Here is a 26,059-nt window from a genome sequence, read left to right as displayed (position 1 = left end):
TTGGAAAACATGAAAAAGTGAAGTGAGACCTGACCCTCTAACCGCTGAAAAATAGACTGGAAATGGTGGGTGACGATAAGAATAGGTCGCGTCAGTAAGTGGAAAGGGCGCCAAACTAAGCGTTCAGTCTGAAAAGCGGTGGTTTGATGGAAACTTCCATTCTCTATACTTCTCCGTAATATCCTATTTAAGAAATATGTTAAATACTAACTCAAAATTTCTGTAAGAAGTCGTTACAAATAGCGTTTCTCTTAACAGTTAAAATCCTTACTTCATAAAAATCAGGAAAAGGGGGTTTGCCGGTAACTAAGTCAAAAAAAAAGCAGAGTAAATGTCAAAAGGGTGCATTAAAACAGGACCTAGCTTCGATCTGTCAACAATAAATACATAACAAAACTTTCCAAATCCTTCCACTGTCTCGACAAACTAAAATTAAATGTCATTAATGAATCATCCGTATTCAGAAATAATTGTACATCATTTCAAAAAATCAGTTAATCGATTGACTGAAAAAAAAGAAAAAAAGTAATTAGTGACATACTAATGTACTGGAATCGTCTAATTAGAAGAAGAATTTTTTTTTAGCCAAGAAACGACGGAAAATAGACTTTGCCCCTATTCCTTTTTGATAAATTGAGAAAGATAAAATGCCTTTAAAATGTATCGTACCTAACTAACGGGCATTAAAAAGATTTGTCTGTTCTCTCAGTAAGTCCTTCGTTAAAGCCACTACTGGCTATGAACGGAGGGGGTGGTGTAGCGATCGGACACGCAACGAGGCGGGATCTTCTCCCCTTGGGGGGGAATCGAGATGTTCTTTCAGTAAAATTTTGAGATTCGGAACCCGTGAGGTACAATCATCCTGTCGATTGTAACTAAAATTAAATGGAATCAATGCCATACATATGGAAATTATCGTGAATAGACACAGAATCAAAATGTAAAATATCAGCAAATATTTTCTAAAAAAAAAACATTTACAATTAAAAAATTAATTATTTGAAACTACCGCAAATAATATTATTATGTCGGTGAAAAATAAATTTATATTAATTAAAAGAGAGAGATTTGGAGTGGCAATGATAACTTCACCAATAAATCCCTTGAAGAATTAAGATTTTAAAAAGAAACTTTTAATCGTTTTGCAGTATGTTCAAGAAAACTTATCAATACGATCGTTCACAAAATATTATCCGTAGTTGTTTTTAATAATATTTTTAATTACTTTACAGCTTTTATAAATTGTAATATTATTTTTTGCTTGAGTTAAAAATATTATTTCATAAATTTAAAATCAAATTATTAAATTACAAACGTACTATTACACGAAAATACCTGTTTTAAATTTAAAAGTTAAAGTAAACTTAATGTTTTTTTTTTCCAATTTTTAATTAATGATCACAATTACGTGGGTGGATAATCTTACCAACATAATCTAAATACAAAAAAAAAACGAAGGGGAATAGTTATCGATATACTTAAGTAATATTTTAGCAAGAAAGGCGTTTGAAAAGAAACTTATTTCATTAATCCTGAAAATTTTCATAATTATATGAAAAGCTTTTTGTTATAGCCAACCTCGGCAATATGTTATTATGGTCTCAGTGCGTGTTAGCCGTAATAAAAAAAATTAATAAATAAACTTATATTTTTTCTTTACACCCATTATACTCTCTTACTCAACAGCACTTAAAAAACCGCTTTTCGATATTATTTTTAATTCTATACTTAAAAAAAAAACTTATACAAGGATAAATAATTAAAATAAACAATCTTTCTTCTTTAATTATCCTATCTAATATCCTACATTTAAATGGTTTTACCTCCCCTATAAGAAGTCATCTCGGATTATTACAATTGTATATATTATACAGATTAATATATAAATATATATATTTCAGATAAGATTATTAGTTATATTATAGAATATAATTGATAAACAACATTACAATATCAGAAAATTTATTAAATCATATTACTAATGTTTGTTTTATTAAAAAAAATATAAAATAAATTATCAAAATTTATGTACAGTATATTAAAACAATTAAATAAAGGTAAAGATATACATATTCGGAAAGATATATTTACATAAAAATTTTATAAATAAGATTTAATGAATTTTGGTAACGGCACATTAACCATGTAAATTGAATAAATGAAAGGTAAAGCATATATAACAAATAAATAGTCTTATCTCAATAATATATAATGGTATAATCTTAATAATCTGGATCGAAATTGATTTTATGTGTAATAAATAATACATACATATATACCGGCGATTCGCAAAGTTTAACTTTTATTCACATTCAAGCAGCCTATCATTTCTGATGTCTTTTAAATTAAACGTTTAATATAAACGTGGATCAGAAATATTTTAATTTTGATTTATGGCTAGCGAAAAATTTCGTCCTAATTTCCGTTTCAAAGTTAAAATGATTGTATGTAATAAATTTTGAGACACGAGGAAAATAAAACAAATATCCTAGAATATATCTCAAATAGTATTTATGAAACAATTGTAAAGTTAACAAATTTTGAGTACGAATCTTTTTAGGTATGATCTGATTAAATTTTGTTAAATCTACAAAAAAATTTTAGAAAATACAATTCTATAAAAATTGACTCAAACAAAATAAAGTAAAAAAAACTGTTGCGCAGATCTACCCAAGAAGACTAATTTTTCGTTTCCGAGGCCCTCGCTATTTCGCAGTCAGAAACGTACTGATTTGCAGAATACAACGCACCACATACGCTCAATTAACCAGTAGATCTTACATACAAACAACAAGTTTCAATTCGCTCACCACTGTGATTCACTGCATAAACACGTAAGAAAAAACACCATTACACAGTCTACATAACTTTAAAATTTTTTTCGACAATAAATTGACCGAAACTTAAGAACGACTCAACCAATGTTCATTAAATTTTCACACGCACAACTTCAGATACACTACTAAAGCATACCTAAATTTAAATGAAATTGATCTATTAGTTTTGGAGCTTTTCAAGCCACAGAAATTTATTCATAGACCTATATATATATATATATATATATATATTAGAAGATAGAAGTATATATATATATATATAAGAAGTGAACTGTATTTTCGTACTCCTCATGTCTCGTAAACTAAATACATTTTCATCCCCGACTCATACCATGCGACCGAAAATATTTTTCTTCGGTAACAAATACAAAAATTCCAGCCTTATTTAAAATAAAAAAAGATTAAAACATACTAAATTGTATGATTCCAACATGAAATCCTCAATTTAAAATAAACAATACTAACGTTTGAACGATTAAAATTTGCATTTGGTTTACCTTGAATTTACTGTTTAAAATGATCTTAAAGTTTATTAATGGACACCATGTTTTTTTGAATATTTACATAAAACTATTCCTATGAAGGAGTTTAAAAATGAGAATATTCTTAACGAAAATCTTTTATCTTTCTTCCCACCCCCTCTCGCACACACTAAACATATATATATATATATATATATATATATATAAGTATATATCGATAAAAAAGAAGACAGATTTCTTTCTCGTGTAATATTGGTAATTTTTTGTCATAACCTTGGAAAGGGTAGTAGAACAGATTTATAAAAAGTAGGGTCTAAAGTACAGACATAGGATTATTTACTACACATATGTCTGTCACCGACGTACAGCGATGAAGAATCATCATGTCGCATTAGTTGAGTTTTTCATAAAAATGAAATAAATTATAAATGATATTTAGTATAGCCGTAGGGCACCAATGTCGTATCTCGTTTCTTTTATGGGTATATCATGTCATTCTTCTGGCTCGTCTCTGAATAGAGAATTCCTCAAAACACTGTTTGTTGCAAGAATCAAAGTTGACAGTTGAAAATCAAGCTCAAGCCCTAGGTTATCAGAGACTACTGTTCGGTGTACGTTACCCTATTTGAAACTGCATCCACATAAGTTAGCAACCGTGTCAGAATTTAGTGACCGTGAAAAGAATAACAGCCGCAATATTTTTCAGTAAGTTTTTTGAATTGAAAGACGTGATTCCGGATATTTATACAGAAAAATAACTTTTTCAAGACTGAAGAAGCTCATTTTTATTTTAATGGTGACATGAATAAACAAAACTATCAATCTTAAGTTACAAATAACCCTCAAAAACTGCTCCAATCATCCGAATTTAAAGTATGCGATTTCAGCATTTAAATTCATTGATCCATATTTTTTTGAAAAGGATAATCAATGATAAGTAACCTTTACAACCGGTTGTAATTGAAAATGTTGTGAAATTAACAATATCACTTTGAAGACATTGAAAACTACCGACAGTTATAGTTGTACCAAAATGCTGCAACGAGTCATATTGCTAAACAGAGCTTGTTTATTTTACGTAATCTACCTCCAGTTCGTCAAATCTTCTGATTTGGCAAAACTTCGTGGTCAGATCTAGGAAGCGGGCTATCCAGATCTCTTAGCCAATGACTTTTTCTATGAAGAAGTCTCAAAAGTCGAGCTTTTCCACCTAGTTAAATATACTGAAAAAATTCCATCGCATCCTACGGAAAGAAAATTTTTATCCTTTCCACTTGAATTTGATGAATCAAACGATGCTCATCATTAACACGATGATTTTACTCGGCGTTCAACAAAAAAATAACAACAAACAACAGCGTTTCTTACACTGTCTCTGATGTTCTCCGTGCAGTTGGCCTTAAAGTGCCGAACCTTGCCACAATTAAAACAGGACCTACTCCTGTCCGGACCATCGTATTTTGCGGCCTTATGACCTGCAGCCCAACACCTGTAGCATTTCTCCACACCTTCGCTAGGGGCAACTCGGCAAGAAACCCAGCCCATCTTTACCCTACCACTCTGACACAATTTAGCCGCTATCCTGGACAGCACCAATAGCGTAGCAGTCCTAGTACTTCCATATGACGGACGTAGGATCAGGCCCCAGAACTGATCCGCTTCCAGGCACATTACCGAACCTAGAGCAGTCATTATCTCCTCCTCCGTAAAAAGTGCATCAATGTCCTTAATGCACAGTTTCTTGGTTCGTACCCTGCTCGTACTGCTAGCCTAGAGCAAGATGGTCGCCAACTAGAACCGCAAAGACGAAAACTAAATAAATGTAAAAAAACTTCAAAACAAAAACTGGAAACGCAAGAAACTTGAAAAAGTATTCAAAGTCGGAGCGAAAAAATGGCGACTAACACAGACAGCATTCGTCACTAGTCAGCGTTTCTCAACCTGTTAGTCGTGACCCTTATGGGTGTCGCGAGATTAGCCTACAACGTTACTGATAATAATGAAGTCATTTTATGAGAAAAAAAACCATTTATTATAAACATTTTGTTTACAAGTACACACGTACAGAAAATAAATTAATGAGATGGTTGCCTTAGTTTTCCATTTAAAAGTTTCTCCATACGTGGATCTATGTTAGAAACACATAAAAGCAAATTGTTTTAAGGTAATAAAAGGCGATCCTATATTTAGTTTTCAGCGCAACCATGAACGAAAAATCGTTTTCACAGAAGTAAGATATGGTGAAAGGGATTACTATTTTCAACGATTCTGTGACTATGTCTCCATGTTCACTTCGATGAGCAAGACAAACCGTAGCTAAATTTTCAGATGTCAATTGTAGCTGTAACGTTTTACATGTAGATATTTCGATGAGCTGATCGTGTATCTCAACTGGTAACTTAGCAGCTGCAATGTTTTCACTAAATGGATTTAGTGCCCATCTCTTCGAGAAATAATTTTTATCTTCCGAGAAATACTCCGCCAACTGAATTTTTAACTCACAAAATGCATCTTCATGCTATCCAAACTGTAGTGAATAATAATGTCTTCAGCCAAGTAATTATCAATATAATCGGAAGGGAAGTCTTTTTGGGGGTCGTGAAGCTACAAAAAGTATAGAATCATTAATCTAAATTAATCAATAATTTTTGCATCGAAACAAAATCGATACTAGTTTAGCAAAGGAAATTAAAATCGATGTTTGTATTAAAATGCATTTTAATTTAAAAAAAGGGAGATAAGCGGATATTAAAACTGTTTTATGAATATAAACGGAAATTATTTTTTCCCACAGGAAATAAACCATTACGTACAGTGTTGTCAAAAGAAACATACTTGACTGATTTTATTAAATTTTACGAATATGCAAATACATATTGAGAAGTATATACTGAATACTGTTTTATATACATTCATTTAATCCTCATATATAATCATAGTGTTACCTCCAAACCGAGTTTTTAACCCACAAATTCAGTACATGTATTTATGATCGTCAAACTTTGTAATATGACACCAGAGACTTTTTTATTATGAGGCAAAGGTAAAATAAATTGAAATATATCAATCTACTCGGTGTGCTTAGGTCCTGCAAAACAATACAAAACATGCAAAATACAAGCAAAAGTAGGGATGAAAAATATTTCATTATATTAAAAAAAAAATTATTCCTCTTTCGCTTCTATCTCTCTTTCTCTCTCTCTCTTTGTGTGTATGTGTGTGTAAGTGTACGTGCGCACGTGCCTGTTTTTTTTATAATTACAAAAACAATATCTCTTGATTAAAGCCGTACGTATGCATGTATCCTGTTTGTAATAACAAACATGATAATTCAAATTCCCAAAGGTAAATATATAATATCAGTTACCAATCTTTAAAATTAAATAAAAATCAAATAAATGTAAGTAAAACAAAACAATGTTTTTTATCATTAAATAGTTAAAATATTTTACATGGCCGGCTCATAAATATTTCTCGTTTGACACACGCTGACACTCAATCACCCACTTTTTTTTAATCATGAATATAGGTTTTATAACTTCTGAAAAATGGCAAATCTGACTTGAATTTGAACCCAGAACGTTTCAGATGTAAGGTAGAGATGCTATCACTCTGACATGGTGGAAATGGTGTGACGATTTTTGAGCAAATAATCCCAACATGGATTGAGCTTATTATAATCCCCGTTGAGAAACAGAGATTCTCAAAGGGGTCTCAAACCCTGTTGAGAATCCGGCTTTAGTTTATACTTTATCAACACTAATATTTTTTTCTCGTAACCTATAAGGGAAAAAACTGATACCTATAAAACTCAGTAAAGATGTACTCAATGAAAGAATTTTGTTTAAACACAATATTAAAATAATTATATTTGGATACTTTAAAAAGTATACAACGTAAGTTAAAGAAAAATCACGAAAATCTACAATTAAAATTAATTTCAATAAATACGAGTACAGTTTAACCGTGTCTTTTTAACCATATTAAAAAAATGAAACCCCTCGTTTCGATCAGTGTGTTATTCTTCACGTAATTACGGTTGATTTGAATGCTTCTATGTTTATTTTGCAGAAAAAAGTTCTTCTGATAGTACAATTTTAAGGTTTTTTGACAAGAATTTAAAGAATAAAATAATCATTCACCGATTAAAAATTAAAACAATATATTTCTCTTTAAAATTAATTTTGTTCAACAAAGTACTTCAAAATACAATCAAACCTATATTTTTACACAAGACGTACAACAAGTACGTTCGCTTGTACGTACGTTTTGTTCGCTTGTTCTTCAGCTTCCATGGATACTATTTCTGTTGCGCATAATTAAAAAAAGTTACTTTTTGCGGGATTTGTGGAAATCGATGACAACTCAAACGTTAAAAATCCAGTAAAAAATTGAACACCAAAAAATGACTACTAGAGTAGATTGCTTTCCCTCAAGAGAAAGAAAATAAAATGAAAAAACGAAGTAACGACGTAGCTCCTACAAAAGTTTTATTAAAATAAATGATCTTTAAAAAACGTAAAATATGCAATCAGGATTTTAAATCGATTACTAACTATAATTAATATATTAAGATCTTTAACTAAATGTGTAGATATCAAATATTATAAATACACAAGATATACGCAAATAAATAAAAGCGGATGATATACATCGACCGTTAATTGCTGTGTAAATTTAATATATAATGCCTTGATTCGTGCTTCGGAACCAATTCAAAAAAATTGTAGTATTTAAAACGAATCTCTGAACTTCTACTTAAAAATATACAATAAGATGAAAAAAGAAAATTACAAATGAAATAGAAAATTTCAATGGCTTAAAAGAAGAGTTTTTGAATATCGAAATAATTAGTTACTGGTGGGTGATTTTACAAGATATTTATTAAAGTTTGTATCAACATGTGTTCACTACCAAACGTGTGAAAGTTTAATAATACCCAACAGAGGGTGGTCGCAAGGGGTGAAATCTGAAGTTCTTAGTAACCAACAAATTAACGCCAATTTTTTGTTAGTTGAACGGCCGATCCGACCTCTTGGAAGATGTTCATCCAAAGTTTTTCGATCGTCTATATACCAGTGAGCCGAACCTTCATCTTTTACCGAGACCGAAGTCTTCCTTGAGTCGAGGTATTAGCCGTTCACGAAATACATCAAGATAAATTCCTCCAGTTACTGAGAATTTATGAAAAAAGAACCCAAACACTTTTTTGTAGAAAGTAGGAAAAATACTTTAGGTATTTTAGGCTATTTTATTAGGTATCTTAGGGTTTTAGGCGAATCACGTGTATGTGGCGCAGTTTCTCTTGTTTTCAGTTCTCCGTACTCATACTGTACGTTGGTCTATTGACACTTTTACTGATGCGAAATATACACTCGTCACCAAAAATTAGGCGATAAAAAAAACTATCTGCGTCAACACTTTTCTGTACCTTCACACAGGAATTTTTGCGTAATACTTTATCTGGTCATTTAAAAATTGTACTCACTGCAATTTACATAGCGTCATTTTCAATCGTTTATGCAAAATTTCCCACAAAATCGGTTGCGGTATTTGTATTTCTGAATTTGTCGATGTAGTTGTTTTACCAGGATGATGTTACGCGACGCTAAGATCTTTTTTCTGACAAGGAAGGTTTTTCAGGACTTCTTTTAACATACACCTTGTGTTTTCTAATATCTTTTTCCAGTTGTAGATCGATCGCCTTGTTAATAGTTATCGTTTATCGTTTTCTGTTTTAAAATATCGCTATCCTACAATAACGGAGTTTGTTTTTTTGACTTGTTCAAGCACATAACAGCTTTCTCTACAGAAGTAGCGATGATATTCCCAAACCGATTATTCGGCGCAATAATCAATACCGACTTGAACAGCAACAGTACCAACTTAAAACCATATGAGTTACCATCTTTACATAAAAAATAAAGAGTTTTTTAATAACCTATCAAAAGTGAATTATGTTGTTTTTTTTAAACCCTTTACAATGCAAAAGAAAACTTGCAAAATGATTTGTAGATTATTAATTAATATAAAAAAAATCTAAAATAAAGTAAAAATGTAACGAACAAGCTATTAATAAATTTTATATTTTATTTAAAAAAATCACGAAAAAATAAAGAATGGCTTTGAAAAACCCTGATTGAAGAAGAGTCAATGACTGACCCTTCTAATATCCTCAAAATTTGAGGGGCGAGCAAAGCGAGGCCTGACCAGCTAATATATATATATAAATATATATATATATTTTTTTTCAATTTTCCTTATCAACCGCATAATGAAGAGCAGATACAAAATGATCTACAGTATTGAATAAATATTAAATTATTAACATTTAATCCTGAGAAAATTAATGAAATTTTAAAGAAAAATGTTAGTTTAATAGTAAGATACAATGATCTATTATTTATTATAAGTAATGTTCATTAGTGTTGAAAAAAAATACGGGAAAACAGTTAAACATTTTTCCTTATGATCCTACTGGCATTTTTTCAACTTTTTAAAGCATGTATTTAATAATAAAACAATAAATTTATTTGCAAAATTCTCCCTTCCTCAGTAAATTAGTTTTTAAAAAATTTTAAATTATAACAACCAACACAATTTATTATTTACTTATTTTTTAAATATATGTTAATTATAATACTATTCTACTGCAAAACCTAATTAACATTTCATGTAATACAAATTAACATCAACTATGTTATTGATGTATTATTATGAAAACACAATATGAATTATATTAAATTAAAAAGAAAGAAGAATAGAATGACAATAAAATCAATTCCGTTACCCTCTACAAAATTTATTCAGTGAAATATCTGATTTTATATTCCAGTCGAGAAGTCGTTTTAAGCATCTCAGAAATATAGCCAGTGTAACCTGCATAATAGTTTTGAAGACCCTTAATCGATTCATTTACGGAAAAGTAACTGAATATTTTATATTTGCTTAATAAAATATTTAAATTAATTCGATTTTATTTTATATAAATTATGAATATTTAACTTTGTTACAATAATAATTAACATTATGATAAAACTATATAATAAGAAAAAAATTGTAAAGGATACCCAATTTTCTTTATAAGCCAATGTTATGTTTTCAAGAAATGAAAATATCTCTGAAAGACGGGGCCACTAGTTGTAATAATGTTCTAATTAACAACACTTCCAGGCCTAAGGAACATAAAACGTTACACGATTACACCGTTAAATAACGAACGAATGGTATTAGTATTAAAGGAATAAACCGCAACAAGGTATCCGAACACTTACAGTACGATTTACAAACGTACGACATCTACCTTACGGAGTAGAAAACGGAAACTATTCCGAAATGAGATATAGAGAAGCTACAGAAAGTTACAGTTAATAAACTGGTAAACTAATGAAGTTAAAAAGAGTTTAGTGTGGTTTTCTTAGGCATACTTAACTGCATCCTTCGGAAACTAAAATCTAATCAACTTAGAGATTGATTGCTATAATCATATATTTAGGAAATGCGTGAGTGGGCACGAGTAACAATAATGAATATGAAAACTATACATGCATCCAGATCCAGGCGTAAATAAATAATTAAGAAGTACAACGAAACGCACTCCAATATACCAGAGTAGGAATTTATAGAAAAATGTAGAGCGCGGACGATAATTCTCACGCTTCCACAGTTAAGATATTTGGGTCTGGTTCTGCAGGTCAGGAGAATATAAATACTCCAGGACCGGCGAGTTAAGTAAGGGTCAGTGTTAAGCGAGGAGTAAGAAGCATATTAAGCGTACAGGGTTTATTCGACGTGAAATCCCAAGCATTACAGTGTGGTCAGTGGGTGAAAGCACGAAGTTGTTCGGTGAGTTACTGATAGACAATTAGTGAAAGGGATAAGTATTAGACTCATTTATAAATTGTTAGGGTAGTTTAATCTTAAACAGGAAAGGTATTTGCATGAATGAACGTTAGATTTGTCTTATCTGGTAGTTAATACAACACTAGTTGTTAAATATGTTAATAATAGCGGTCATTATAATGTCTTTAGCAATGAATTGAATTCTAGTTTTTATGATTTAACTACTTGTAAATAAATCCTGTCCTTACTTGAAATTCTATTTTGTATGTAATTTATTGATTATTATTACTGTGAATGTTGTGGTTTGTTATTCACTATTATTGCTGCTGTTATTATTGAGTTTTCTTATTTTTTATGTTCTCAAATTAATAAATTGTATTTGTGTAAACATTTTTAATTTTTAGTCTCAATATCCTGATCAAGCCGCGAACACAAGACAATATAAACGTAATCCATTAAGAAAATATAATTTCGTAATTTTCTTGCTGGATATGTACCATAGTTAATTTCTTTAACTATAATTAAAAAATATAATTCAAATAAAGTTCTTTGCCACAGTAATTCATTATTTTTTAAGTATTTTATTAAAATTTCTTGGCTGGAGTTAACGACATAGTAGCTGTACGAACAGATGAAGTTCGGCGCTAATTCTTAAATAATTGAAATCATAAGATGATGCTATTATCAATTCTTTATTATATTTGAAAATACTTTTGTATATATAAATTGAATGTTGAATATACTTGCAATATTAAGTGAATTATTTATGTAATATTAAATGTTTTTTTTTTATAATTGCGTTATGAACTAGAACTGAACAAGAGTGACGACTGAAGATGAATAATGAATGACCACAAGAATGACGATGGACTTGCTTAAATAATTTGCTGCAGCCGCTGCTTCGTCAGGAGTCGAGTGCATCGGAAAAGAGCCGAGTGATGTCATCAGGAGTCGAGTGCATCCGAAAGGAGCCAAGTGACGTGCAAACAGCCGCTGCTTCGTCAGGAGTCGAGTGCATCCGAAAAGAGCCGAGTGATGTCATCAGGAGTCGAGTGCATCCGAAAAGAGCCGAGTGATGTCATTAGGAGTCGAGTGCATCCGTAAGGAGCCAAGTGACGTGCAAACAGTCGCTGAATCGTCAGTAGCCGAATGCATACGAAAGAAGCCGAGTGTACTGTAAATATCCGAATGAATCCGACCGAAGCCAAAAATATTTAGATTTAAAAATCCTATTAATACATTAAAGCTCCAACATTTAAGTGATAATAAAATATAAATATGTAGAATATGTAAAAATTAAAAAACCTAAGTCCGAACAGAAATTGCATATTATCGTATCAGTATATGGCGAAAAAAAAAGACTACAAAGCCTGACCGGAAATTAGCAGAAAAAATATATCATCTCAGGGTGTAAATCTGAGTGTAATAATAATAATAATTATTGAGTTCAATTTTTGTACTTACAATAAAGGAATGAGCGCTCTTTTTAAAATAATAAAATCGACCTCTGTTTTTTTTTTTGTATTATTATTGTTTAATGATGACAAATTCGTCTACATCCTATTAAAATGTTCCACAATCTACCCATTTGGAGAGAACCTTTTATTCAAATCTTCACGAATTCAATTAATTCTTCTATCATAAAACAAGACCAATTAACTAAATTATTCAACGACCCGTTTCTTCTCCATTCTTCTGAATTTTTTGCTTCTTCATTGTTCGAATAATAGAAATAATATATAAAATATTTTAGTGCATCGAAAAACCATAAGGTACAAACCATTCTATATGAGAAGATATTAAATAATATTTACTCAAACTGTATCTTACAACTGTACAAAGTACCATAAACATAAAGCACTTACAGCGAATTCATGTCATAGCTAACAATATAATAACGGTGCGATATTGGTAAATATCAACATATGAGTACATAAAAAACGTTTAACCCGCTACTATATCTGCAAACTTAAAATGCAAAAATACGCTAAAAAGATATTAACAAACAAAAAAAAAACGGATTTTAAGCGATTCTGCTCAAAACAACATTATATTCACATCCGCGTTAAACAAATAATTACGGCTCCTACGAAAACAAATATAAATTTACTAACCGTAATAAAATTATTAATTACTAAATAATGTTATTTAGAATAAAATATTATTTAATAGTTAATTTAATGCTAATCTAAAACGGCTGGCCAGTTATTGTAATATTATATACTGCCTTTTCCGTTAAATGATTGTTTTCTTAAATATCATTCATAAATAACCTGTTGTGGCCAAATAAAAAAAAAAATAAATGAATCATGGTTAATATACCTAATGTGCAATATACGACATAAGCACGGCGTACTTACTGATTACGTTTACTTCTTATTCCAGAGAAATTTACCTGCAAAAAAAAAAAAATTATAATTCTTCAAACATGAAACTACAATAAGATGTAAGCTACCAAAATTAGAAGGTGTATATATATAGTTTGACTCATCTATTGCGAATCCTGTTATTCTAGTTAACAGAGACGTATTACAATAATAATAAAATGTAAAAAAATAATTTCCATACACGCTTACAAACACACCATTTAACAATACAACTTTATAAAGTAAAAGATTAACATTATTAGAGTTAAATTACTCACTCCTAGAAAAGCGTATGGTAAATAAAAACAAAATGTAAACTAAAAAGTAAGTTAAGTTGTATGCATAAAGAATCTCAATTATTAAAACATTCATTCAAGTCCACGTACCAGCACGTTGTAAATATTTTAATCTACTTCACACTTTTTCTACCTATGCGTGAGAAAGATATCTAACTTCGAAGTCACAGGAGATTAATCATCACAATAATTATATTACTCAGTTTTTAAGAACAATAATTTAAATCGCCATTTTTATTATATTTTTTATTAATCAGTTTATAATTTCATTCATTGTTTGCAGTTTCTACACGGGCTGTTTTACAATAAACAGTCCTATAGTGTTTACAAAGCTTATATAAAAGCATACGGTTAACGATGTTGCCAGATATACTGTCGTAATATTCAGTTACGATTAAATGTAGCGAATGACATGATGGTTCATTGTTAGTTGTGTGTTTTAGATTATCGGTCGTTTGAATATGCGCACACTCTGTATTATTACATCCAAGTGCAGCAGCCAACATATTTCATAAATAAGGTGCTTTTTACTTCCTTGTACGAAGTAAAGGAAATATTGTGATCGCGAAAAAATTTCGGTTTTCAGATTTCAACGGAAATATTAATTTTCACCATCCCTGAATCCATTTTGACTAGTTTCGGCGTGACGTCGGTATGTACGTACATATGTATATCGCATAACTCAAAAACGATTAGCCGTAGGATGTAGCTGTAGGATGACGCATTGACGTGAAGAGGCCGCGGACACTCCGCTCTCTTATCTGTTGGCGTCCACAGATATTGTGTGACTTTCTTTTTTGTGTGTAGTATGTAGTTTCATAATCTGTTTCTGTATCTTGATGTATGGTGATGTTTCTTGTTTGCTGTTGTTTTGCTGTAACTGATGTGTTTCTGTTGATATCCCACTAAGATGCGATTGCACTATGACATATGATTGTGTGAGTGGGCGTGTAACCCTCCTACCAGAAGGAATACTTCGTTAGCGGTTCCAGGAAGGGCGGTAGCCAGGGGTGGCGGTTTAGTCGGTAGTGCGCAAGTTTACATACGCATATTAATAAATCTTGTGGCACCTGTTAGCGAGCCCGACACTGCTTAAGCGTCCGTAAATGGGATTCCCCACCACTTTAACAAAAAAAAAAAAAAAGCCGTAGGATGTTGAAATTTTGGATTTAGGATTGTAACATCTAGTTGGGCATCTCCCCTTTTTATTGCAATCGTCTGGACCAAAAATGTCCAAAACATTTGGACTTTTTCTTAACTGCGGTAATAAGCCCCCGTTGAGAGCTTTTAACAATATAAGATAAGTGGAACTTATTTTCATTGGTTCCAGAGTTATAGCCGAATAAAATTTTAATTAATGAAATATTGGATCTTACGAGGGGAAACACATCGGTTCGAATTCGATTAATAATTATTATTAACCTCTGATTTAAAAAAAAAAAATAAGATAAATAATAATTCAATAATAACAATAAAAAAAAATATGAAAAATATCACAAGTTATTAATGAAATAAAATTTTATATACTCCTGATTTAAAAAAAAAAAAGTGTATATAAAATTTTTAATAGGCGTTCAACGAAGTCATGTGGTAACCACATCAGATTTTTTCTTTATAGTCGTTATAATCGCTCAGGAAACAATCCAGGAAAAGGAGAAGGAGACACGTTAGGAAGAAAAATAGAGTATGTAATTTTGGCAACAGCGGCAAAATAATAAAAATAATTAATATAGTCATATCACTAATATAGTCGGTTATATTAATGTTATTTACTAAGCTTTGTACGAATTATAATTTGAATTTTATTATTTTATACTAAATTTATACCAAAGTTATTTTTTTTTTTTGTATTACTGATGGTAGTTATTTATTTAAACAATTTTTTTTTGTATTTCGATTTTACTTTTGACTAATCAAAAATGACTAGTTTTAAAAAAATTATTTAGAAAAAGATAAAAAATTACATAATCCATTTAAAAAAAAAATATTTACTTGAAACTATTTAAATTATTTATAAATTAATAAATATAATATAAATTAATAATAATTAATAAAATAAATAAATATGTAAATTTATGCAAATAATCAATAAATATGCATACATATTTATTTACTTAATTTTTTTTTAAATTAACGAAAGTACGATATAAAGTTGCGATTCTCTGACTACCTAACCAACCCATACTATCTGTCTACTTCTGACATACATTTCACAGTAAGAATCAAATTTAGATCAAAAAATGTAAGTGAGATTTTATTTCGAAAGCGGAGACATTTCCTGAATTGCTATTATAGTAGTAAAAAATAAGTCTCACTATATTCACTATTGGGCAATCCAAAACAAGGTGATTTCCTGCTAAATTTGATTGAACTCGTCTCTATCGATGTCACGTTCGCACCATATTAACTACCATAAATAGGAATCTAACGTAGATCTCTATGTACTACAATCCTTGCGATTCCATCTTTTCGCTGCTCTCCGTAAACTCTCAACCGCGTTTGTAAGCACCCTAGTGATTGGATCTTGCAAGTTAACCGAGTAAAGTTTGATACGTAAAATTGCAACCTTGTAGATCAAGTAGATCTTCGTATACTGCTAAGAATCAGAATTTATGTTCGCTACAATTCTAATACACTCCTTTATAATAGTTACTAATGTGTCACGTGACTTTCATTCGTTCGGGGACTGCATATCCTGTTATTTCTCTATAAATTCCCGCAAACTCCCATTGCTGATGGCAAAAAGATTTCTTTATTTCCACATTCAGACTACTACCGTCTATTTTTATTGGGCTACGGAGTAACATTCCCCACGCACTTCCTTGCAAATTTTTTCCAATCAGTTACAGCTGTACTACCCTACCAAATTCTTCGTTACAAAAATTAACATCACATTTCATACTCCATGCGCACAGAAAATAAAATACTTCCAATTTCAGTTTGTTGGATAGCAACTACGTATCGCTTGTTAAACTAACAGAATTTCTACAATGCGATTTACCTTCCCTGTCGCTCAATTACAGAAATATTTCGTGACCCTGTACGCAAAACCTAGGATTACGTAAAATCCTTTGGCTTGTATACAAGAAGAGCATGTTGTTTATACGGTACATTATTGATTAAGGCAATCAACCCAATCGCATTAAAATGAATTAAAACAAGCAAGGTAAACGCACGCAATGTATGGTTGAAATAGTTGACTGCACCGAATAGTAAAAAGCCAACGTTATAACTACGATAACATAGGTTGAAATATAATTACCACAACGACAGATAAGATAAACATTAGCAATTTAATATTCCGTATTATTATTTAATCCGTAAATAATTTTCAAAACGGCGTTAGTAATTCTGAAAACGGAAATTAGGAATCTGTCCGCTTTCAGAATAAGATTACCAAAGGCTAAAATACAAGTAATCGATAATATTTAAAAGAAATAATATTACCCAGGTTTATGTAGTATTAAAAAAAATAAGTAACAGCCTATCTGTTTGAAAGTTATCTTTTTGATCTCTCATATTCTTTTTTCAAATCTTTGTAAACATCCCATAAAATATTTATAATTATTTGAAACAAAAAGTTTAATTACTTTTTAACAGAATTCAATAAAACAGCAACAACTGTAATGTGCCTTGAAATAATTTAAAAGTATTACAAAATTAATCGACTGATTATGTAAAAAGATTCATTTGGAAAAAGTATAACACGTAAAGTAGAATTCATAGAATAAGAAATAGACTGACAGAATCCCGGCAACCAATAAGATTTTTAGGAATTTTTATCGATTGTCATGACGTAGTATGTCATAACAGACTACACAGCTAATCGGCAGTTGTGATCGCTAAATAAACTCTCTGGTTCCCTATTTCTTTCATTATTCATACTCCTATTAAAAAAGCATGAAATTGCTTTTTTATTACAAATTTTTCAGCTAGCAAAATATAAAATTTATAGATTTTATGAATATTTTTCCATACAGTTACAATCGCAATTGTTTTTAAAAATCGTTTATTACTTTCTTTTAGTGAAATTCATGGAATTGTTTTCCTGTAGCGAAAATCTAATTAAAGTACTTTGAACTTGAAATTAGAGTATAAATTTTCTATATAATGAATGAAAAGAATCTACTTTTTAAACTGTAAACAAATATATATAATTAATACAATTTTTTGTTTACAACTTGTTTTTACCACAACGATAAAAATGTATAAAAGAACGTCTGTGCGTTCACCAATACGCGTACATTGGTGAACGCACAGACGTTCAATTTCTCAAAAGTTATAAAATTAAAAAAGATTATCTGATTAATTTGTATAATAAATACTTCGATTTAAGTGTAGCCCACACCAGGTCAAAATAATTGTTTGAAAATAATACATAAAAAATAGGAGGAATATGAATTCCTCCTAAAATTGAAAAAATTCTTGTAGTTTTAAATTTTTTTAAAGGTCTGCATTATCATACAAATAATTAATAATTTTATACGTATATTATTAAATTTAAACTCAATACCTATGATTTTTAAATGGATGCATATTTTATGCGTAAAAAAATTTACAATCGTTTACACAAATTGAAGACAATTAAAAGCTATTTTTATATTTCTAAAAAAAGTAAAACAGAATTAATATACATATATTTCTTATGATGAGGATGATGAGGATAATAAAGAGTATCAATTATCGTAAAAATAAAAACATCATGTCTTAGAAAAATCTGTGGTTAGTACTGAATATTCATGTTTTGTTCTCTTCAATAATCCTTTACGTAGTTTTTTTTTTAACCTCCCGGACCACCGTTAGGTATTGCTTCAGAGGATGAGATGAATGATTTTGTAGTGTGTGTTAAAATGCCATGCCTGACCGGGATTCGAACCCGGGACCTCTGAATGAAAGGCCGAGACGCTACCACTCGCGCCACGGAGGCCGGCTCTCTTCAATAATCCTAGAAAAAGGAAAGGTTTTTCAATTCGACTCATTCTTTATAATTTTGTTTTCCGTTTTCGATTAATGTGGAAAAATGATTTTTCGTTAAATGAAGCCAATTCATCAAGCTTATATTTTGCAAGGAAACTTGCAAACTTGCTCTGGTGGCTCCGGGAGAAAAATTTCAAATATGTAATAAGGTAGATATTTTAAGAGACAAATTACACGGTTTACATAGCTGATATGAAAATAATTCCGTGATTTTTTCTCAGAATTAGACTTTTAATAGGCATAATGGTGTACAGCGTTTTTATATTATTGTGATTCAAAACTATCTATCTTTATCCGATATTTTAAGTAAATAGTTTGGAAAATAATCCTAAATATAAATAGTAAAAAAAACCTAAATATAAAAAGTAAATTTCAATTTATAGATTATAAACACTTAAAAAGTAAAAATAATCACTACTGCTGTTTTCCAGAAAATCTTACCGATTTAAAAAAAGTCCATTAAAATGCAATAACAAAATAATTGTTTAAATAAAAATCTGCTCAAAATTAATGGTTATTCTGGAAGTGATGTTATTTAATTTACGTCTAGTTCCATTGGTTATTAGAGGAAAATATTTACTTGCGGAGATGAATATTCCTTACACGGTTCAGCAGGCTTGGCGTACTGAAATTTAATAGCATAACAGCTTTTTACAGAAGGTAACAGGAAACCACATCATTTCTTCATAATAAGCCTTGTCTCACATCTATTTGTCTCAGCTAGAGTGTCCTATATAAAACGGAATCCACCAATCAGCCTTCTATAATATTTGAATTAAATGCCCAATTCCCCAACGTTTTACTAGAGTAGACTCGTCTAACAAATGAACATCGTGCCGACGCAGAAGACTGCTACTGATAGCCATAACAAAGCGATCATAACGCTCAGTGCATTTTTAGAGAGAAGATGCTGTTTTCACAAGACAAACGTGTTTTTATTATTGAGTCGTACTTTAGCACACGATCAATGGTTGCAGTGAAAAACGTTTTTACCGTAAGGATTGCTGATAAACCAGCACCTAACAAGACGTAATATTTTAGGTTAGTGACTAAATCAGACAGAAAGTTTCTGTTAATAACAAGGAACACAAAACATCGATGACAGTTTGAATGCAGACATAATCGCTGAAATCAAAAACCGATTAACTGCCTCGCAAAAAAAAATCAGACGCTTATCAGATGAAATTAATTTACCAAAATCAACATTCATTGGGTGACAAAAAAATTAATCTTACGACCATATAGAATTCAAACAGTTCATCAACTTCTTGATCCAGACAGAGAAAAGCGGCTAGAATATTGACATTGGTTTCATCGATTCGTGTGTGAAGGTATTCATGTTATGGACTCGAGTTTTTTCACAGGTGAGGTGTGGTTTCGTTTGTATGGCTACGTAAACAGCCATAACAGTAGGATTTGGAATGCTGAAAATCCCCACGCGAATCATGAAAAACAATTGTACCCGAAAAAGATGGACATATGGTGTGCGATATCACGAAAAAAGTATTGATATTCTATTCTTCGGGTACATTTCCGCAGAACGATATCACAATATTTTATTGTAATTCAATGCACTGTTGGAAGTGGAAGATTTATACTGTTGATTCCAAAGTGAAAGTGCAACATCGCACATGCACATTCATCTTCTGATTTCGTTAACGAATTCTTTCGTTATCGCGTTAATAACGTGATCGCGTTATTGGTTCGATTTACGTTGTGAATATTATTTTAACATATTCAATGTTGAGTGAACTACATTTAATGAAGAAGAAAAGAATGTTTTTGGGTAAGATTTAATGAGAACAGCTCATGAATGTTATTTTTCACGTTATGTTAACGTGAAAAACAATTGTTATTTTTCAAAACAAAATGTTATTTTTCACGTTATGTTAACAGCTTATGGCCACCAAGATCTCCAGATTTGACTGCAGCAGATTTTTTTCTTTGGGATTACCTCAAAGAAAAAGCCTACAGCAACAAACCACGAACACTTGAACAACTGAAGGTAAATATCGAACAAGCTATTTTAAATATCAACCAGCAAACTTTGAAAACAGGTGCAAGAAACATAGTGAAAAAGGGTAAAAGCGTGTATTCATGAAGATGGCAGCCACTTCTAGAATTTAAGGTATTGGAAAGTTCGGAAATAAGATATTTGATTTAATAACTTACAAATGCCTTTTTTGTTTAAATATACCTACTGAAATAGACGGGTTGCGTTTTATATCGGAAATCCTATTATAATTTAAAATTAAATAGTTGAAATAATGATTAAAATGTCATAATTTGTTTACTAACATAGTTACAAGTTATGAGAATTTTTCCCTCACTAGTTACGAAATTAAAATATATATATTTGCTAGCATGTAACATAACATCTACATCAACTGAATTACATTGTAATACAAAAACAGCTGTTATACTTAATAACAATTTTAAAAATAAAATACTGGTACGAAAAAGTGGTTACAAAGGATAGTGGATTCATTCACTATGGGTGGTAAGTTCTAGTAAAGGAGCAATAGTAAAAGAATTAAAATGATAGGCCAATATAAAAAAATAAACATAAAATATAATTGAAATAAAAATATATGTCCAAAAAATTACATTTTTTTAATCCAAAAACATATTTTTTTGTTAAATCTCTACATTATTTGATAAAAAATTTTCATGGCTTGATATAAACCTACAAGGAAAAACGAAACTAAATACATAATAAAAACGTGAATTTAATTATTTTAACTGTTTTTTTTTTTTACATACACACAGTAATGTACTTATCTTGATATTTACATTTCACTTTTCTCCTCTAATTAATATAACTTATTAAATTTCTAACAATCTCAGAAACTATAACATCTTAAGAATAATAATAAATTTTCACTAACATAAAATCGTAAAGAAATAAAATAGGATATATTCCAGTAATGTTGAATGAAATAAAACAAATCTGATATGAACACTACACGATTTCTTATACGCCTATTAAATTACATATACACATTTTTAAAAGTACATAAAATTTTATTACACTAATAACTTTCTGATTTTTTCATATATATATTTTTTATTGTTATTATTGAATTATTATTTATTGTGAAAATGTTTTTACGAAATCAGAGGTTAATAATTATATATTTAATTTTAAAAAAAGTTAAAATAAAAAATGGAGATGAAGTCAGATTTGATGCCTCCCCTTGTAAGATTCAAATATTTCATAATTAAAATTTTATTTTGCTATAATTATGGAACCAATGAAATTAAGTACCACTTATGATATATCGTTAAAAAGCTATCAAAGAGGGCTTATTAATGCAGTCAAGAAAAAATTCAAAATCCAATAATATTTGGATTTTGGACACTTCTGATCCAGTCTATTGCAAACAAAAGGGGAGATACACAATTAGATGTTAAAAGAGTCCTAAATCCAAAATTTCAACATCCTACGGCTAATCGTTTTTGAGTTATACGAGATACATACGTACGTACAAACGTCAGGCCGAAACTAGTCAAAATGGGTTTAGGGATGGTCAAAATGGATATTTCGGTTGAAAACTGAAAACTAAAATTTTTCGAGATGACAATACTTCGTTTACTTCGTACAAGGAAGTAAATATGTTAATCGTATAACTGCCTAATGAACATAGAAAACGACCTTGGATAAAACTTCGCGTACAATATTCGTACATATAATGTATTTTCCTCATAGGAATGTGTGTGTGTGTGTGTGTGTGTGTGTGTGTGTGTGTGTGTGTGTGTGTGTGTGCATCAAATTCACTAAAATCGTTTTCCCAGTATTTAGTAATAATCAATCTAGTACTTCAGTAAGTTAAAACTTTCCATGGGAACACTTAGGTGCTCATAAAAACTTCATTTTGCTATACTTAAAGAGTAACGTAAAACGTTAATTGTAATGTAAATCTCAATATAAAATGTTACAATTAAAATAAAATTTAATGTAAATTGTTTAAACGTTAATTGTAATAACAAGTGCAAACTAAAATATAACGTATATGTAAAATGTCATGCAGAACATGAAACATAGCGCATAGTGAAGATAAAACTTAGCATGGAATCTCGTTCCATGGACTCGTTAAAAGTGCATCAGATTTATAGCTAACCTCCCATGTAAAAGAGGTTTTCTTGTAAATTCTCTGGGTAAGTATTAACGTATTAAAAGCACCTAAGTGTACGCGTGGAAAGTCTTAACTTACTAAAGTACTAGATTGATTAATACTAAATACTGGGAAAACGATTTTAGTGAATTTGATAAAATACACATACAAACAAACACACACACACACACGCGCGCGCGCGCGCGCGTTCCTATCGGGAAACTACATTATATGTACGAATATTGTACGCGAATATATCAAAATGTTTGATACATAAACGAAACTCGTCATTTAAAATTGGAGTACTCTTAGAATAGCATCTATACGAATCAAACTCAGCAATATGTTTAATTTTAAAATATAGATTCTCTTCAATTTCAGTGGAAATCCTTGTCTGGGTCTTGTTAATCGCATAGGTTTTCAGAAATCCCCAGAACACAAAAAAAATTAGTACATAATAGCTATTAATATTAGAAGGGTAACATATCTGTTACCCTTAAGCTTAAGAGTAAAAGCTTAAGAGATTTTTAGGTCTCTAATTATTACTCGAATAGGAAAAACAAATAAAAAGCGTATTTAAAAAACTATTTAGATAGTCTTTATCACCCATTCGATACAACATTAAAAAAATGTTATGGGAAAGTAGAAAAATATGTACCAGAAAAAATAATTCAGAGCACCGATATAAATAAGACTTATTTTTGGTTAATTTTTTATAGTAAATTGTTAATGGTGTTTATTTTATAGAGTAAATATTGTTTTGAACTGTTTACATTTATTAATTAAACAGCTAAAAATATTTCTGTTAGTAAGCTATATATTCATTAACAAAAAAATCTGAAGTCGTTACTCATTTTAAAAATAACTAAGCTTAATATTATAAAAGCACCAACATTTAACTATTATTTTGCATATACTCTACGCAACCAAAATTAGTAGTTAAAGTAATAATAATTATATATAAAACTGCACCTGTTCCTCCCAGTTATCGCGGAGTAATTCCGATTTACGGTGTACTGTCTTACTGTCCCAAAAAATCCTGTCAGGAGTAAATTTGCCGTTTATATTTTAAATTAAATAAAACTTGAAATAAAGATGGAAAAGTATTACATGAATTATGGAGAATTGTATAGAGAATAATTAAAATGTTCGTCAGTAAAACATCACAGAATCGCTAAAAATAGAAAAATAGATTATCGATCACTATAGTTCTTAAAATATTTACCAAACTATTCTATTGAGAGTTACTCCATCCACACTCACAACGTGTTTGAATACGAATAGGAGATACTTCCATTCATATGAAATATGCTCAAATTTATGAAGGTAAACGTTTGCTGTAGAACATTTACTATGTAAAAAGTTTTTGTACGATCGAATGATAGCTTCAACCGACAAGAGAATATAATAAACACCACTGGTGAAAAAAATCAATATCACAGGTGACCACAGCTAAACTTCATGCATTTTAAAAAAGGGTTTGACATTCGAGAAGGATACACGATTTTCAGCTTACAGTTTCCATCGGTACGGGACTGGCTGAGAGGAAAGAGGAGTGTGTGAAAAGAAATAACTTGTCCTTCTATCTTTTATAAAGATGTACATTTTATTTTGCTGCTTTAAATAGACGTTTCATAGGCAACAAAAAAGTACTCAGTTTATATTTTTTCTCGTGCAGTTCTGTATACTATGGCAACCTTGGAGTATCACCATGGTAACGGCTTTCACATCTACCAACACAGGTTAGCGTTTTTTCAACCATTACTGTGATCAGTCATTAATGTCGATCATCTTTTTAGCCCAGAATGAATATATCAAACGGTAATCGTCCTCATTATACATTCGCACAATTATTAAAATAAATGTTTGGTTTTATTTAATTTTGGTAACATTCATTTACTAGAAAGTGATTTAACTGTAAAAATCCGATTAAAAAATAAACGATACGTCAAAGAGCGTGTTTAAAAGGATATTTAATGTTATATATCTCATAAAAAGAAAGAAATCTAAAGATGGACCACCAAAAATTACTCGGAATCCGCCCTAGCATCTATGTAGCATCTGAAAAATAACCGGTTAACAAAAGAAGCAAATCATCGTTGTAATATTATAAATTAAAAGTAATCCGAACATTAAAGAACAAAATAAAAAAATTCTTGAAAGAAACTGTACGAAAATTTGGGCCTTATTTTGTTTTATTCACATTAAGAACCGACACGATGAATATTAAAAAATAAAAATATAAATTAAAAGTGATTATAATTCTTTTTTTTAATAAAAGTAAATAATTCAACAAGACGTTCGGTACAGAATATATCGCTATATAGCGTTGTCAGATATTGTTTTATTAAACAGCTGATAAATACATCGGACGCTTTTTTAAAATTCGTGGAACAATTCTGCTGTTAGAGCTAACCTAAAAAAAAAGTGATGTCAAGTTATGCGGAATTCTTGCCTCTCTCTTTCTATCTCCTTTAACAAACAGGGAAGATGTAGAGACAACGAATACCATATGTTACTTGCAATCAGGCAAGAGACAAAGACATTGAATAACGAAGTCAACGCGCGTTAGAGCGAATTGGTTAAGGGTGATATGTGATACGATATATTTTTACATTCCAAAGAACAAAAAACTCAACTCTACCTTATATAGATAATAGGTAACAGAGCAGGTCTATTTTTTGTTTTATATTTTATATTGTATTTCTCAGAGATCATGCTGTCAGACACAGTCTTAAAATTACTTGACTTCCATTTCTCGGTAAAAACCTCTATTTCTTGGTAATAAATATAAAGCGACTAGCTATTCGCAATATATATTTATTTTATTGAATATTTTGTTTTTGCATAGCGGGTAAAGAATTGTAACACAAAGAGAAATCAATAAACAGGAGAAATAATACGATAAAAAGCTGAAAAGAAAAAATTATAATATTAAAGTTTACTACAGTTGCACAAAAGTATAAAACAATGAATCTGCCTATTTCATGAATTTAATTACAGAATGGGAAGCCTGGTTTTGCTTATATAATTGTCAATCTACTTTTATAAAAAGTTTTCCGGTGTTAGCACTAGGATAAATTAGCTGGCTAAGAGTAGAAAGTAATTTTAAACTTCTTAAAACATTACTTCCACAATTTTGTG

The 26,059-nt window shown here is 30.2% G+C and overlaps 1 protein-coding gene across 2 annotated transcripts in view; it reads right to left on the bottom strand.

The window, feature by feature from the left end:
• LOC142325258 (hexosaminidase D-like) overlaps nt 1-26,059 on the bottom strand; it is a 670,113-nt gene that overhangs the window by 382,325 nt on the left and 261,729 nt on the right. Inside the window, exon 1 of one of the 2 annotated variants that reach the window (XM_075366765.1) lies at nt 13,522-13,639. The exons of the other annotated variant lie outside the window; for it this stretch is intronic. The gene's annotated coding sequence lies outside the window, so the exon portion shown is untranslated. Of the gene's footprint in view, nt 1-13,521; nt 13,640-26,059 lie in introns of those variants that run through there. 2 annotated transcript variants of the gene reach the window in all.

This window comes from Lycorma delicatula, chromosome 5 (assembly GCF_047948215.1).
Source record: "Lycorma delicatula isolate Av1 chromosome 5, ASM4794821v1, whole genome shotgun sequence".
Classification (NCBI taxonomy): domain Eukaryota; kingdom Metazoa; phylum Arthropoda; class Insecta; order Hemiptera; family Fulgoridae; genus Lycorma; species Lycorma delicatula.
The sequence above is the reverse complement of the archived record's forward strand: the minus strand, read 5'-3'. Positions and strand labels throughout refer to the sequence as shown.